The sequence below is a fragment of the Crinia signifera genome, chromosome 1, assembly GCF_055691185.1.
Source record: "Crinia signifera chromosome 1, ASM5569118v1, whole genome shotgun sequence".
In the NCBI taxonomy this organism is placed as follows: Eukaryota; Metazoa; Chordata; class Amphibia; order Anura; family Myobatrachidae; genus Crinia; species Crinia signifera.
In genome coordinates, this window is record NC_139217.1 from 324,684,194 (window position 1) to 324,703,179 (window position 18,986).

Below are 18,986 nucleotides of genomic sequence, written 5' to 3' on the forward strand. Positions count from 1 at the left end.
CACCCTCCCCCCCCACCATTACCCCTTTCCTGGTTAGTCAGAGCGAACGAAGGGGTCAGAACGAACGGACCTGAATAAGGTCCATTGTGTGGACCAGTGGCGGAACTACCGAGGATGCAAGGGGTGCAGTTGCTATGGGGCCCAGTGGCTAGGGGGGCCCCATGGACAGCAAGCAATCACCTACCCCCCTGGTAGTTTTATTATCTTGTTGGAGAGCCACTGCGGCCGCTGGCCGCCTGCTTTACCACACCACCACAGGGCAGGTGGGGGTGTCACCATGCAGAAGGATCCTACCAGGGGGTGGCACCATGCAGATGAAGGAGCCTGGCGGGGCTATGCAGAAGGGGGCAGTGCCATGCGGAAGGAGACGGGCGGGTGGTTCGGAGGTGACGCCGTGCGGAAGGAGATGGGCAGGGCCGCGTGGAAGGAGATGGGTGGGGCCACGTGGAAGGAGTCGGGTGAGGGGTGGGAGAAGCTGGGCAGGGGGTGGCAGTTCCATGCAGAAGTAGCCGGGCAGGGGGTGGGAGGTGGTGCTGTGCAGGAGAAGTCGGGCAGGGACACAAGCAGCAGTGACACGCACGGAGCCTGCTGGTGCTCACCCCGCATCCTGCTTGAGAGATGGGCCATCCATCCGCACTGCCAGCCAAGTGCCAAGCCAAGACAGAAAGCAAGGGAGAAGATGACCCTGCTGGTTGCTGCTGTAGAGACGGGCTACTTTAAACTTTTTACATTTTTTAAATATGTTTACAAATGTAATGTTTGCTACGATGAGACATGCTGCGCTGGGCTGTGACTATTCACAGGCGGTCATGGGTGATCGTTCCTTTAGTTATGGAGTCACTAGTTACAAATAGTCACTAGTTACAAATAGTCACAGGCTGGTTCAGTATGCCGCATCACAGTAAACATTAACATGGCTACATTGTCCTGCAGACCACCAGGGCCGCCGACAGGGGGTGCCCTGGGTACAGCTGTCCCGGGGCCCGGCCTCTGGAGGGGCCCGGCAGCTGCCCACAGCGGTGCCAAATCTCCCCCCACCCCGGACACCCGCACACCACCTCCCCCTCCCAGCGCCGGCGGCCCCCCAGCCAGGCACGCACAGTGCAGCCTGCAGAGCACCGAGCCTAGGACACAGAGGGGCTTGGCGCTCTGCAGGCTTCACAGCACTGTGCAGTGTGCGCACTGACGTTCCGGAGTCCGGACATGACTGACGGTGGAGTGACTCTGAAGAAGCGATGCCGTGTGATGGTAAGTGATGGGGTAGGAGCAGAGCCGGATTAACAATGGGCCTGATGGAGCTATAGCTCCAGGCCCACTCTCCAAATAGGCCCATTTTGTAGCTGAGGGTCAGGGCTTTCCAATGAGACCAGCCCCGCGTCGCTAGCCCCCCGGGAACCGGAGATACCGCCAGGCAAACCTGGAACGTTTTCCCCATAGGATAACATGGGACCCGCTAATTCCGAACTCCACCCGGTTCCAACGGCTGCCAGTTCCCCCTACAGCATCATAGAAGCTCGAGGTTGATTTCAGTCGAACCCAAATCGCTGGCCCTTCAATCTGATACTGGTCCATATGGGTTCATGGGTTCTAGAGATATTGCAGGTAAAACTATTTTTTTTTTTTCATTTCTGAAATTTAATTTTATGGCTATTCATGTTGTTTGAGGACAGATTTCTCTAGAACCAAACGGCCCAGTTTCACGGGACCAAAATCATTCGAAGGCTACATGTAAATGGGTCAGTTGGTTCTGAAGATATAGCTGGTTGGTATATAGGGGGGCGGGGGTGGTTTTCTCTCCCCCTCACACCAGAAAATGCAGGGACTAGGCTGGTGTAAGAGGGGCCAGTCCGAGAATGTCCCTGCATGATCCTGGGACCATATTACCTGCATTTTCTGGTATGAAAGGGGTATTATTTCAAATAGCTGGGAAATGCAGTGCTCTGAATACAGCTGGGCAGCGCCCTGCTTTCTGCCCGGCTGTTAATGGCTGTCATTTCTGCCCGGTGGCGACTGTCCCCCAGTTACCATGATCATGTATTCCCCCTTGGCAATGAGCATGTAATCCCACATGGCAACGACATGGAACCCCTGGCAATGAGCATGGAACCCCTGGCAATGAACATGGAACCCCTGGCAATGAACATGTAGGTAAGCAACACTTATGTAGCATAATTTTTAATAGGCATTATGGTGTTTGGCATAATACGGAATGGAGATTATGGTGTGAGGCTTAACATGTAATGGGCATTATGGTGTAAATTTTTAATGTGCGCCTTTGGCGCGCAATGCCCCTATTTATTAAGCATATTGTGTATTATTGCTCAATCTGTTTGGTATAGTGCAGGCATGTCCAAACTATGGCCCTCCAGCTGTGAAACTACAAGTCCCATCATGCATTGCCACGGTTTTGCAATTAGGGAATGCTAAAACTATGTCATGGCATGCTGGGATGTGTAGTTTCACAACAGCTGGATGGCCACTGTTTGGACATGCCAAGTATAGTGTGTATTTTGGCTCAATCCATGTGGCATAACGTGAATTTGGACACAATCTGTGTGCCATAGTGTGAATTTTTGCTCAATCGGTGTGAACTTCGTCTCATTCCATGTGGCATAATGTGTAAGAAGCAAGTACAGTATAAGGGGTTACTATTGTGTTGCATGATTTGTATAAGGAGTATATGATGTGGTAAAGTTAGGTTACCACATAAAAGGTGCTGACATTGTCTACCAAGTTTCGGTTTTCAGTATTTTTTTATGACTGGAGTGCCGCCTCACCCCGCAAGTATCTTAGGACATTGGAGTCCTGCGGGTGCACCTTTGGAGTGCACCCGCCAATATATCTCCCTGCATTTTTCTTATGCCAGCGCCCTGCCTTTTCCAGGCATATATAATTAGTTGAAAGTATTTACACAAATAGAGGCACACCTATGAGCAGACCACCCAACCAGAACACTGGTCACGCCCCCTACATTATTAGGTGCTGGCCACAACCCCTATCATTGCGCATAATAGGCCCATGATCATTTTTAGCTCCAGGCCCATTTAGACCTTAATCTGGCTCTGGGTAGGAGGAGGCGGGGTGCTAGCAGGCACGGGCGCACGCGCACGCACGCAGACAGTAATGTAGGGCGCTGTGCCGCTGGGGGCCCGGACTGTAGGTCAGTCCTGGGCCCCAACAATTCTAGTGGTAGCCCTGCAGACCACACAGTGGCTTGGGGGAGCCAGCACCGGCGGAGTCTGCGGGAAGAGTCACTGCTAGGATGATGTTGCGCTGGCCGCAGACACATGGTGCTCACTGTGCCATGAGAGTCCGCCACCCCATTTGTTTTTAAGTTCCGGCCCTGGTGTTCTGACAGCATAATGTGAAAATGGCATTACGGTATTTTGCAAAATGTCTAAGGGGCATTGCGGTGTGTCACATAATGTGCAAGGGGCATTATGTTGTGTTTCATAATTTGTAATGGACATTGCAGTGTTTCGCATATTATGTAAGGGGCATAATGGTGTGTGGCATATTGTGTAAGGGGCATTGTGATGTGCCGCATATTGTGTAAGGGGGATTGCGGTGTGTCGCATAATGTGTAAGGGCATTACTGTGTGTTGCTTAATGTGTAATGGGCATTATACATTTTGCTATGGGGCCCACAAAGTTCTACTTACGCCCCTGTTGTGGACTATTGTCATGTTGATCATTTGCACCTGTCGACCTTTTACAGTCAACCTTTTCCCTGTTGACCTAATGAGTGTCAACCTTTTATGTATCTGTCGACCTAAAGTGTGTTAAACCATATGGGGTCGACTTATTAACTGTTGACTTAATTAGGGTTGACCTATAACCTGTCAACATTGTAAATGTTTTCACTACATCCCCTAGTAGGCCCTAATAGCCACATTTAAGACATGGTTTTGCCTTGTAAGTGATTTCCCCTTAAAACAAAAACACATTAGTCTAAATGTGTTCACTGCTGTTACCCTCCATTGCTAAGGTCACTGAAGGTTGATCTGTCACAAAATTATATACCAAAGTATTAATCATACAAATACCCATACAATACTGTGCATATATTCCAATATCCTCGCAGAAACCAATTATGCATCCAGAATCATGTGCCATAGAAGTACATTATTGTCTAGCTATGGGGCCAGTATTCTGCAGGGGACCATCACAGTCTCATGTGCTACTATTACCACGGTTACATCCGTGACTACATCCGTGACTACAGCAACTGCAGTGCAGACATTATAGCTTTTACCCATGGAGAATAGCATAGTAGCGAGCATGAAATGAACGTGAATAATCTATTAAATTAGCATGAAGGCCACATCTCTGTACATGAAATCCATCTGCAAATCTAAAAATTAACATGAAAACATGTCTGCGTGTTATTCACATGATAACTTTATCTAATCACAGATAGATTTTAAGAGGTGTCCAAACGACAGAGTTTTGCACATGTCTGCTCACCATCCTTGTGATGCTGTCAGCAGAAGTATGCTAGACCGAGCCACAATTGAATTTCCCACGTTGAGGGTCCACTAGTGACAGCCGCTGGGGAAAGCAATAAATAGTAGTACAGTATATCCCTGCTAGAGGGGGCATTAGACCTCATGTGACCCTAAGCAAGCCACTGATTAGGTCAACCCACTCTTCCTCCATAGCACAGTGGTTCCCAAACTTTCTTGAATCACAGTACACTAGCGTACCAGAATTATTTTCACGGCACACCTAGGATAAAATTATTTATTGTTACATTTGCCTTTACTGTCATCCTTAGGTTTAGTTATGTTCTGGTGTACATTTGTGCATTTGTGCTTCTAATTGTCCACATGTCCACTACCCCTTTCTTGCCTGTCCCTTTAACCCTAAATACTCTGAATTGACCCTAGACCGCCAACCCTGGAAGAGCCTCATGGAACCCCAAGGTGCCTAGGCACACAGTTTGGGAGCCACTGCAGTATCACCCCACCCAATGGAAGGGGTTGGCTTTTTCATGTGTCATCCTTTGCCATGTTGCTTGTGATGATTTTTTGTCATTGTCGACCTAGTTCAACCTATTGACTGTCTAGGCCAGGGCTCAACAAACCCCGGTCGCCACGGCGACTAGATTCTGGCCTGGCGTTTGCTGCGGAGATAGCACGCAGGGGCAGTGTGTTCCAGCTCCTGCCTAATCCACCTCCTTTCACAACCCCCCTCGCAACACGCACTCGCTCGCTCGCTGCACATGTAGCCAGAGAGCGCTCAGCCGTGTAATAGAGCAGAACATTGCGGCGGGTTACTGATGTCTCCAGCATCGCTACGGCTGGGGAGGAGGAGACAGAGGTCTGGGGGTAGTTGCCGAGTGACACCGAGGGGGGGGGGGGGGGGGGGAGATGCACAAGAGCTACCAGCCCCAGACCAGCTAGGTAGTTTGCTACCGAGAATTTCAGAAAACAATAATAAATGAAATAAGTTGTGCTTATATGTCATCTTTAGGTCCAGTTATGTGGTGAGGGACAGAATTCACTTCTTTTTATCCACATATTTATAAACTGGAAACCACCAGCACTGATTTTGCCTATTACATTGACCATAAATAATTTGAACTGGTTCTGGACAACCAAACCGAGGCACCCCTGCAAGTGCTCCAAGGCACCCCAGGGAGCCTAGGCACACAGTTTGGGAACCACTGGCTTAGGAGTCAGGCCACCTGGCCCCTGGGGATGCTGGAGGAAGCAGAAGTGAGCACAGTGCCTGCCAGGCCAGCCGCTGGAACAGAAGACAAACAGGTCCCAGCGGCAGGTTAGGGAGGGGGCACGACTCTGGAGCTCCAGGCTGGTCGGCATTTTAACTTGTTCCCTTGCGGGACCTTAAGCCGGCGTGGAGGCCCGATTAATTGATGACACACGGATCCTGGCTGACCCCCTGCCGCCCCTACTGCTAGACCCGGCAGTGCCAATGACATCCTCTTCTGCAGGACCCGGCACTGGTGGCACACAGGAAGCAGTCTGGGATGCGGCGGCTCTCTCTACACCCCCCTGAAGACACTCGGTCTGGAAACAGCCTCCTTTCAAGCAAATCAGGAAAGGTTATTAGCGATGTACACACTCCCTGAAACCTGACAAAATCCCCCCCCCCCCCCCTACACTAATCATACACTACTACTACTTTACCCTAATCATAATATACAAAAAATGTGAAATAGTCCCAAGGCGCAAAGCTGGAATCCTGCAGCCTTACAATGGTAGAAGAGGTTTCACCAGGGGCCTCTTGTAAAAGAAGTAGTAGGAAGTAAACCAATGTAGAATAGGCGCTGGTTCCCTGTTCATTCAATAGTATGACTGTCCAATAGCTCATATGTGTTGAATATGAAAAGAAAACAAATGGACATTCATTAGTTGAAATCTGTGTAAATATGATACACAAGGAGATAGTTGAGGGGCCAATTCACCCAGAAAAAGAATTCCCAAACAGATGTCGTACCCTCACTCACACAGAGGGATGGGTATACAGGCACATCAAGGTATCTTTTATGTTTTGGGAAGCACCTCCATGTGAAGTAGATAGTAATAATAGGTTTGTACTGTACTCACATGAACGGTTGCAGCGATAATCCTATAAAGGTATCTTTTTGGATCCCAAAGTGTTGGATGGGGTGACACCAGGGGCGAAATGTAATGGGAGGCGTTTTTTTTATTTTTTTGCGATTTTTTTCCGCAAAATATGCAGTTTTCGGGCATTTCCCAAAAATCGCATATTTTATAGGATGCGATTTGCGGCAAAAATCGCAATTTTTAAAGGTGCAATTTTTAGTTAGACTAAAAATCGCATCCAGATGTTTTTCCATTAAAAAGGATAGAACTCGCATATCTAATGGGTTGCGATTTTTAGTAAAGGTTACTAAAAATCGCAAAAAAAAAATTAGACCAGGTTCTGCCTGGTGATTTTATCAGAAACATGCACAGATCATTGAGATCTGTGCATGGTTCTGTTGTAAAAAAATAGTTAAAACAAAAAAAATCCACTAGCATCCACTGCTAGCCTGGTAGTTCCAGGGTTACAGGTGTTGCAGATGCACAGCTCCTCTCCACCAACGCGTTTCGACAGGTAAACTGTCTTTTTCAAGGTTGGAAAAAGACAGTTTACCTGTCGAAACGCGTTGGTGGAGAGGAGCTGTGCATCTGTAACCCTGGAACTACCTGGCTAGCAGTGGATGGCCATACATTGCCTGCTCAGGTACGATTCCTTTTTGTTTTTACATCAACCCGGTACAGGTTGTGTTTTATGCACACCATCTATGTTTTACTTTCAATAAATATTTGCACTAAGAGAGAACATTTTCTCCCTTTATTTTTGGTATATTGGGACACCTTGGAGATACCTAGTGTCACCCCATCCAACACTTTGGGATCCAAAAAGATACCTTTATAGGATTATCGCTGCAACCGTACATGTGAGTACGGTACAAACCTATTATTACCATCTACTTCACATGGAGGTGCTTCCCAAAACATAAAAGATACCTTGATGTGCCTGTATACCCATCCCTCTGTGTGAGTGAGGGTACGACATCTGTTTGGGAATTCTTTTTCTGGGTGAATTGGCCCCTCAACTATCTCCTTGTGTATTATATTTACACAGATTTCAACTAATGAATGTCCATTTGTTTTCTACCCTAATCATACACCACCCTCCCCTTCAGCTTAACTCTAATTATACATCCCCTCCCACATAGCCTAACCTTATTTATACACCCCCTGTAGCCTAACCCTAACTATACATCCCCCATAGACATAGGCGAATCTAGAATTATGGTAATGGGTGGTCCCAGATCTAGACACAACAGCAGGGGGACCTTTGCGCAGTGTAGCCGCGCTGCAAAAAGGGGGCGTGGCCTCATGGAAAGGAGGCATGGCATCACAAAAAGGGGTGTGGTATTACACTTTAGACCATACACAGTAATGCCCATTACACATTTTAGCAAACTCCGTAATACCCATTACACATAAAGCCACACGTCGTAATGCCAATTACACATAAGGCCACACACCATACTGCCCATTACACATTGTGCCACACATCATGATGCCCATTACATACTATATAACAAACCATAATGCCAATTACATATTTGCCACATAAGTGCTGCTTACCTAAGTGCTCATTGCTAGGGGGTTCTTGCTTGATGGCACCATAGTACCCATTACACATGATGCCGCACACCATAGTACCCATTACACATGATGCCGCGCACCATAGTACCCATAACACATGATGCCGCACACATAATGTCCCTTACACATTATGCGGCACACCTTAATGCCCCTTACACATTAAGCCAAACATTATGCGTAATACAGCCACTTGTAGCATCCCTTAAGCTATGCCCCCAAAAATGCCACTTACTGTAAATTTTTATATGAGCCTTCGCTGCTGCTGCTGCAGGGAGAGATGGAGAGCGGTGCAGCTGCTTCTATGGAGAGAGCAGCAGAGCGCAGTGCAGAGCACGCTCCCTCTCCCCTCCTGGTGTCCCCATTAGCCGAGTGGACATTTGAAATATTGTGTGTGCTGTTGTTGTGTGTGACATCGGGGGAGCACGCTGGGCGCCGGCACCACATGATTAAAGGGGGGGCCATGAGAGCGGGGAGAAGAATTGGAGCGGAAGCTGCAGGGGTGACCGTCATTGACAGCTGGGCAGAGAGCAGGGGGCTGCCCGGCTGTATTCAGAGCACTGCAGGTCACGGCTGTTTGAAATAATACCCCTTTCACAACAGAAAATGCAGGGATTTACCCGGGAATATGGTCCCAGGATCATGCAGGCTGACCCCTTATACACCAGCCTAGTCCATGCATTTTCTGGTGTGAGGGGGAGAGACAACCACTCCCCTCTCCCTACCCCCCTTTAACCAACCAGCTATATTTTCGGAACCAACTGACCCATTTACATGAGACCAGTATCATATTGAAGAACTTTTGAGTTGGCTTCAAATGATATTGGTCCCGTGAAACTGGGCTGATTGGTTCCAGAGAAATCTGCCCTCAAAGAACATAAACAGTAATGATGCCGAAGTGGGAACTGGCAGCCGTTGAACTGGGTGGGGGTCAGAATTAGCGGGTCCTATGTTATCCTATTGGGAAAACGTTCCAGCTTTGCCTGGCAGTATCTCCGGTTCCCAGGGGGCTAGAGACACGGGGCTGGGCTTATTGGAAAGCCCCATCCCTCAGCTACAAAATGGGCTAATGGGTGGTCCTGTGCACCCCCGGACCACCCCCTAGATTCGCCTATGCCCATAGACTAACCTTATCTTTACACCCCCTCCCCCACTGTCCAACCATTCACTTCCCATCTGCAGCCTAACACCACCCATCTCCCTGCCACAGCCTAAACCTAACATACACCCCCATGCAGCTTATAACACTAACCATACACGTACACACACACACACACACACACACACATGGGGGGGGGGGGATGCCACAAACTGTATAGTTACTCCACTGGCGAGGTGTATTGATGTGTAACATAACCCGCCATTTTTGTTATATGCGTGTCATGTTTCATACTGCTTTCATTTAGATTTACTTTGTCTGGCTCCTAAACTTTTGTCTTGGCTCCTAGATTTTAGAAAAATGTGTCAAGCCCTGGTCTAGACAATCTGTTGAATTTCAATCCGATGAATTTCACACTTCTGTGCATGTGAAGTGTCAAAATGCGTTCCATAATGGAAGAATGCGATCACAGTGTAATCAACAGGGGTAGCGATGTGCTGTCCATGTGGTGTTTAGGGGGCGAGGTTCAGATAACACAGGCCTGTCCAGGCCATTTTCGGGGTGGCTGCATGACCTCACAGGAAACCGATGCTTCTGAAAAATGGCAGTGCATCATCTGCCTTTGCAGCCAGGCGGTGAATGCAAGGGACTACCCTTAATGCTTGGATCTGCGATGCAATAGCAATGAAATTGCGATCACATTGCTAAGAGGCACTTTGCATGCCTTGTCCTGCCCTGGATGAACCTCAGCATGCAAACAACTGCAGTCACAGTTTTGCAGCTGAATTAGGCCCATTGTCTCCAACAGCAATGAGGTTTAAAGAACCCCATGGTCAGAAGCAACCAGCAGTGCTAGTAGACACACTCACAGCTTGCAATGTTTACCTTCACTCGTCTGGGACAACCTCATCAGAGATACTGTACCTTCCCTGCTGCTAGAGGCTCCACTCCACTGATATGTCCATGGTCAATCAGTGCATGAAGGTGTTGGTGCCCAGAGACCACTCTACCACACACTGGCACAGCATATGTTGCAGATGATTGACAGTGCACCACTAGAGATAAACATAATCACAACTTTGGCCAGTAGCAGCTGTTAGCCTAAACCACTCCATCATTGGATGGATCCTGAGAAGTAGACAACTAGTGATACTGGGGCAGTGTGAATAGGAGGGTAAAAGAGTTTGTCAGTGAAGAAGGCAAAACAATAGGAGCATGCGATGATGCCGTTTTGTGAAGTAGGCCATATTTGGGATTTTTCAATCCAAAATCCGGGCCTTGAAAAATTGGCCCGGGATTGGCCTTACAAGACCATTATAGGCTTATGATATTCTCTGAGCATTTAATCCTCAGTGCTACAGACAGTTGACACTTTTCAATGGAAGGATTCTGCCTCAGAACCAAGCACTGTATTGAATATACAGTAAGGTGATATACTGAGGGGACAAATTAGCACCAAAATCCAAATATTGTAAGATGGATATGTATGCAGTTTAACAAACTAGTTTATACAGTTCATAAATGTGACACTTACTATTGTTCTGTCAAACACCAACGTTTGTCTTTCACAAGTGTTGTCCTTATATAATTCCTATTACCCATGTTGACTTGTTTCAAACTGCACTTTATATTCCAATAAAGACGTGTGTAAGGTCAGGCATACAACTGATAGAAATCCAGAACATTCTGAATTTAATCAAATAACCTCTCATTTATTTGCGTGATTTCTGGAATGTACTGGTTTTCATTTAAGTGTAAACATGTTAGTACTTTGCAGAAGTTAAAGTTTAATGGAAAAAAAATTCACAAATAAAAAAGAAAAAATATATGACACAGTCTATTATGCTTTGCCCCATATTTTGAATGGTAAGAAAAATCCACATTGACCTCAGTGGAACCTTGGACTCTCTCTCTTGACATATTAGAAGACATTGTGAAATCTTCTCTTAATGCCTGTATCAAAGGTTTTTCAGGGATTGGGCGTAACTAGATACAGTATGTGTAGCACCATAGAAAAAGTTTGTAAGGGCCTCTATGTACCACCCAATGGTTAATAGATCAGACATATGTGTCCATTGCTGCAGACTCATGAAGATTTAAAGGGGAGGGCTCCACACAGCAGAATTAGCTGGGTGGGGACCCTTGCTGTGACATACACTATATGGACAAAATGATTTCACCACACCTGTTAATTATTGAATTCATGTGTTTCAATCAGTCCCATTGTCACAGGAGTACAACATATATCACCTAGCCATGCATCTCCATTTGCAAACATTTTTGATACAGTGACTTTAAGCATGTTACTGTAATAAGATGTCACCTTTGTAATAAAATGATTTGTGAAGCTACTCAGTGATTGAGACGCAGTTTAAAGTTTTATCATCCTAGTACAGGTGCCCCTTGATGCTTGCTAGAATGACCCCTGATGTACCTTACATGTATATGGTGGGAGTGCCTTTCACTTCCTTTTTGGAGCAATGTTATTTCAATCTCTAGGTTGATCGTGGGTCCTGACATCCCATCCAAACCCGCTTTCTGGCTTCTTAATTTAGTGCCGGGTTCCTTAACAACATATAAAAAATCCCTATTAAAATTGCAGCCAAAGCGGTCATTCCTGTTCAGTGGCGATGTACTGTGCCCCCTACTGTAAAGGAATGGTTTAGCAGGATAGCTATGTGCATGACTATGGAAGAGATGAGGGTGACACCGTAAAGCCAACATGGTTGCCATGGCTTGATTTCAAATCCTCCCAGACATACTTACTGAATATAGCTTAGAGTGAGTTATATATTTCTGGCTTACATCTAGAATATGTGAGCTTATTGTATCAACGAAGAGACTCACCTCCTTGTAGATTTTGTCTCAATTCTTGGAATGCCATACAATCCTTCCCTCCCTTTCTCTTTTGTCTTCTTTTCTATTACTGCTTATCTGGTATTTTATTGTTTAAGCAGGATTAGACATGCAAACAACAGGATGCTTGTATTTTCTGGGACATTGTTTTTGGTTCCAATTCGACTTATTTTTGGATAACAGCCGAAATCCCATTTTGATTGCACTGTATTCCTCTGTATTGCCTGCTTTGTTATACTGATTATTGTGTCAAAACTTGAATAAACATTTATTGGAAAAATAAAAGGATTTGTGAAAGTCTATTCCTGCTGGATATTCCAAGTTCAACTGTGATATTATTAAAAAGTGGAAGAGTTTATGAACAACAGCAACTCAGCAAGAACACGTACAATCACCAGCCGGGTCAACAACTGCTAAGGCGCATAATGAAAAAGTCACAAATTCTCTGCTTATTCCATAGCTAAAGAGTACAAAAATTCCACTGGCATTAATGTAAGCACAGAAACTGTGTGGCAGAAGCTTAATAGAAGGGATTCCATGACAGAGCAGCTGCATGCAAGCCATTCATCTCCACGTCCAATGCCAAGGGGGGGGATGGAGTTGTGTAAAGCACACCGACACTGGACTCTGGAGCAGGGGAAACTTATTATGTGGAGTGACAAATCGTGCTTCGCTGGCAGTCAGTTGGCAGTCTAGGTTTGGCAATGGCCAGGAGAACTACACCTGCATAACTGCATTATGCCAACAGTGAAGTTTGGTGGAGGTATAATAATATAGGCTGTTTTCAGGGTTTGAGCTTGCCTCCTTATCTCCAGTGAAGATCTTGAGTATACCAAGACATAATGAACAATGCTATGCTTCCAACTTTGTGGAAACTAAAGATACCAATCCAGGGATTGGGATCAGCAGAATACTGAGATTTAGGGCATTTTTTGCTGGGATTTGAATCTGGGGATTGAAATTCCTGGATTTCGACGATTGAAATGTATATGTTCATTTTATCCTTTTTTTGAGGGCCAGCACAGCACGGGCAGCGTTTGGAACAATCCCAAATCCCGGGCATGAAAAATTGGCACGGGATTGGCCTCACTATAGTAGCAACAGCTTGGAGAAGGTGCTTTGCTATTCCAACATGACTGTGCCCCAGTGTACAAATCAAGAACTATAAAGACATGGTTTGATGTGCAAGAACTTTACTGACCTACACAGAGCCCTGACCTCAACCCCACTGACCACATTTGTGATAAACTGGAATGGAGTGCAGCTTTGTCATTCAACATCAGTGCATGACCTCTTAAATGATGCTCAGTGCTGACCCACAGAAAATAATCAAGCGTGCATTTTGATTATCTACAATATCCATCCAAAAATGACCACCACCTAGGAAGAGATAGATACTGGATGTCCTACTAGACCTCTACCATCTGTCAGGGAAGAGCATTGTGTATAGCACTACCCAGAAATGCCGGATTCCAGGAGCGCTGATGCGCCTGTGTGCCCCAAACCCCTAGCAAGGAGCAAAAAGCCTCTGGCAAGGAACAAGAAGCCCCTGAAAATGAGCATGTAACAAAGAGCATGAAACCCCTGGCAATGAGCATGAAGCCCCTGGCAATGAGCAGGAAAGCTCTAGTGATGAGCATGAAGCCTGCATGTAATCCATTGCAAAGGACATGTAGGTAAAAATGTTAATGCTTTCTTTTGGAAGGGGGGGGGGGGGCAAAACATTTCTAGATACACCACTGCACTTTAAAATAATATAAAGTCTTAAACAACTTTAACAGTTGTGGTAGGGGAAGGATATTTTCGGTGCTGATCTATAGTGGCCCTAGCAGATATTAAAATGTGGGCAGATTTGAAGACCCTAATGGGATAACAATGTAAAATAGCTAAGGAGTGGTCTGAGGTTAAAGCATAACTCCCAACATGACCCATTCCAGCAATGACAAAAGGCTCTGTTCCTGGACTTGGTGGCAATTAGTGCCGCTCCCCTATTCGAATTGAACATTTCTCATGTTCTGTGTTGAACATTTACATGTTGACCTTTTACTTGTGCAGAACTTTTGTCAACCAAAAGCCTGCCAACCTTTTTCATGTGTCAACCGATTAACTGTTGACCAAAAGCGGTCGGCCTATTATCTTTTGACCTTATGATCCACACCGGTATAGATTCCCACTGTTTAAGGGAAAATGTGCGTTTAATATAATTTTCTCATTTTAAATGAAAAGGAGACTTACCTGTCTACTCTGGGGCAGTAAGAATAGAATAAAGCACCACCGAAGGTTGTCCAGACAAAACTCAGGTCAGGGGTATTGCTAAAATAGAGGGGTCATTATTCATTGATCAACTCAATAGTTGAGTATATTATAATAAACGAAGCTGGGGAACCTAATTAACGTTCGGGTTGTTGAACTCAACTAGAAACTCAACACTCAAGAAATATGAAGGTCAAGTAATGATCTATCAAAAGCCTGAAGTGACACAATCCTAGTAGGCAAGACAAAATCACATTGTGTAGGAAGCTTAATATTAACTGGAGTCTAGGTCAAAACTGATGGTGTAACCAAAAAAGGTTAGGAGGAGGTAAACCATAAAGTATGGCATGCCCCAGGACCACCCAAGATTTATAGTTGGAGGAGGGGGGAACTAGTCACTTATTTGGGACCTAGTCAAATCAGGGAGGATGGGATGCCAAAATTATATAATTACTGAGGCTAAAGTACTTAAATTGTGTAATTTCTTATGTCAGTGGTTCCCAAATTTTTTAGAGAAATTCAGACAAAATATAAGTACTGTATTTGCCGGTGTATAAGACGACTGGGCGTATAAGACGACCCCCCAACATTTCCACTCAAAATATAGAGTTTGTTATATACTCGCCGTATAAGACTACCCCCACTTCCGCACACCTTCCACACACCAAATAAAACGTAAAAGAACATCAGATTTGATTTCAACATGTTAATTTATAGTATACTGTATTACACCGGTATTACATGAGTGCTGTTAGTATTAGTGCCATTAGAGTAACTGTCATTGTCGCCATTATACGGCCGCAGCGCTACCGCAGTGCCTCCAGCCCGCCCCTGCATCTTCCTGTGACTGGCACTAGTGCGCAAGTGTGAGCTCTGCGTAGACAAGGGGCGGCCCGGAGCACCGTTGCTTCCCGCCGAGCAGAACGGGCCGGTCACCCGAAAAGGCTGGCACCCCTGTCTCGCTGTTGATGCTCGCCGCAGCCACGCTGATGACCACGCCGCGACCACGCTGATGACCCACCGCAGCCGCACTGGATACCGCGCGATACTGGATGGTATGTAGAATGAGGTGGGCGGGCATCGGGAGGCCACTATGGGCAGCTATGTCTATACCAACTGAAGTGCACCCGGCGTATAAGACGACCCTCCCACTTGGAGGCATGTTTTTCAGGGGAAAAAGTTGTGTTATACGCCGGCAAATACGGTAAGTTGTGCCTATAACACTCAGTTATGTGGCGAGGGATAGCATTCACTCTGGCTGACAACGTATTTTATGAATGGAAGGTTAGGGTTAGGCTGTGATTAGGGAGACAGATGTATCAAGCTTCAAAAAGTGATAAAGTGTAGAGGGATAAACAACAGCCAATCAGCTCCTACCTTTCATTTTTCAAACTCAGCCTGTAACATGGCAGGTAAGATGTGCTTGGCTGGCTGTTTATCACTCTCCATTTTATCACTTTTTGAATCTTGATACATCTGGCCCTAAGGGTTAGGCACTTAAAAGGAGAGGTTAGGGTTAGTCTTTGAGGCAAGCAGGGTACAATAATGCAGCAGGGTATATGGGTTTGTTAGGAACAGGGAGATCTCGCCTACCCTAACTCCGTTGTTACCCCTTGGAGTTGGCGGATGCGTGCTAAGCTAACCTTCACCAATAATAGCCGCGTTCGTGGGAGCCCGTTAGTCAGGCTCCCACCCCGATGCCACCTGGTCTTACTAGTGACAACGCAGCTGCCAAGGCCGGAGGTAAACAAGGGGAAATCTACCTAACAAACCAAAGAGGCGAGAACCACCCTGTCAGTGGATAGCGGACTGGGCTGGGTCCCGCGGTGCTAATGCTGTGGGCAACAGGCAAGACAATGTACCGTGGCCAAACTAACTGGTAACACAATACACGAGGTGTACCCAGATGCTGAGCAAGAGTAACAATACACGGTAGTCTGACACAATCAGACCTGCTGATGGGTGTAACAATACACAGTATGCTGACACAATAAGAACTGCTGACGGGTGTAACAATACACAGTATGCTGATACAATAAGAACTGCTGACGGGTGTAACAATACACAATATGCTGACACAATAAGAACTGCTGACGGGTGTAACAATACACAATATGCTGACACAATAAGAACTGCTGACGGGTGTAACAATACACAATAAGCTGACACAATAAGAACTGCTGACGGGTGTAACAATACACAATATGCTGAAACAATAAGGGAAGCAAGGAGTGAGAATGTCCCAACTTATCTGAACACCAAGAGATCGGCAGGCAGACACAAGCAAGGATACTGGAGGCAGCCAGGAACAGGGACTGGAAAACAGGAACCACGGGTGAGCAGGAGCCTGGAACCGGAAACACTCAGGACGCCAAATCAAGAGCTATAGCCGGCGTCTGAGTGCTCCAGCAACCAGGTTTAAATAGCGCGCCAAACGCTACCCTGACGCTGCGTGCGGCGTCATGCACACCCATTCCTCCCTGCGGCCGCCAGGCGTCCCCCGTCGCCTTGGCAACCGCTGCGGCAGGGGAGGAAGGGGTTGTACGCCGGCAGCCTGACTGCCTGCCGGAAGCTCCCGGCTGATGACGCGACGGCGTCGCGGTAACCCGGCAACCGCCGGAAGAACAGAGGAGACTGCCGGGCGAGCGGAGGCGCTGCCCGTGCAGCTCCTAACAGTACCCCCCCCTTGAGGAGGGGTCACCGAACCCTTAGAACCAGGTTTGAACCGGAAGGTCTTAAAGAACTCTGCTTTGAGCCTGGGCGCATGTAACAATCGCTCAGGCACCCAAGACCTCTCCTCTTCTCCGAACCCCTTCCAATGGACCAAAAATTTCAGTTGACCCCGAACAACCTTGGAATCCAATATCTGTTCTACTATGAATTCCTTGTGCCCTTGAATGAGGACTGGTTCGCGGTTGGAAGCAGGCCCTGATTGGGAAGCCATCGAGGCTGGTTTAAGAAGAGAACAATGAAAGACATTATTGATCCGCAGTGCTCTGGGGAGCTGCAACCTAAATGCCACCGGATTGACTTGAGCAGTGATCAAAAATGGACCGATGAACCTGGGCCCTAATTTAGGACATCTCTGGCGAAGCTTAATGTGGCGAGTAGACAACCACACCTTTTGCCCCACTCGGAAAAAACATGGTCTCCTATGTTTGTCAAAAATTTTTTTTGAACGTGCTGAAGATTGCCTCAGAGCCAAATGAACCTTTTGCCACGACTTCCTAAGGAAGGACACTGTGGAGAAGGACGGCCGAGAGGAATCCCTAGGAACAAAGAAGGAGTTGCACTTGGGATGGAACCCGAAATTACACAAAAAAGGCGAGCTCTTGGAGGCCGCATGATACGAGTTGTTATAAGCAAATTCTGCCAAAGGTACCAGTTCGGCCCAATTGCTCTGACATTTGGAGACGAAGCAGCGTAAATATTGCTCCAATGCCTGATTGACCCTTTCGGTCTGCCCGTTGGACTGTGGGTGATGCCCGGAGGAAAGACTGACCTGTATTCCTAAACCGGAACAAAAACTTCTCCAGAACCTGGCCACAAACTGAGATCCCCTGTCAGAAACTATATCCAAGGGAAGGCCATGGAGTCTGAAAATATGCGAGATAAAGAGCTGTGCCAACTCTTTAGCAGTGGGAAGTTTACGCAAGGGAATAAAATGTGCCATCTTGCTAAAGCGGTCGACCGTGACCCAAATGGTGGTAAAACGAGAAGAAGAAGGAAGATCGACAATGAAGTCCATAGAAATATGGGACCATGGCCTTTCTGGAATGAACAACGGCAGGAGAGTACCCACTGGTGATGATCTGGGAGATTTATGTCGAGCACATACCGGACAAGAGGAGATAAACAGAGCAACATCCTGTTTTATGGTGGGCCACCAAACCGCCCTAGACAAGTGCTCAAGGGTCTTGGTAACGCCAGGGTGTCCAGTGACCCTACTGGAATGAAAGTCTTTGAGGACCAATTTTCTGAGGTGTTTGGGAATAAACAGTCTATTATGTGGAGTCCCCTGAGGAGCAGAAGGCTGGGAAGCCAGGACACGGGAGGCCAAGTCCTGAGTCAGACCCGCAAAAATGACAGAAGACGGGACAATGGGTGTATCTTTGAGTCCAGTGCTCTGACAAGTCTGGAAACTCCGAGATAATGCATCAGCTTTGACATTTTTGGGGCCGGGTCTGAATGTAATGATGAATTGAAACCTGGTAAAGAACAACGCCCACCGGGCTTGTCGTGGGTTTAATCGTTTAGCAGACTCGATGTAGGCTAAGTTTTTATGGTCGGTAATCACAGTGATGATGTGTTTGGCCCCTTCTAACCAATGACGCCACTCCTCAAAGGCCCACTTAATGGCCAACAATTCACGATTCCCGACATCATAGTTCCTTTCGGCCGAGGAGAACTTACGGGAGAAGAAGGCGCAAGGATGAATCTTCTGATCATGAATGTCCTTCTGAGACAGGACAGCTCCAGCCCCTACATCCGAGGCGTCAACCTCCACAATGAAAGGAATTCTGGGATCTGGGTGATGTAAGACAGGAGCTGAGCAGAAGGCCTTTTTTAACTGATGAAAAGACTCAACGGCCTGTGGGGACCAAATTTCAGGATTGACTCCCTTGCGA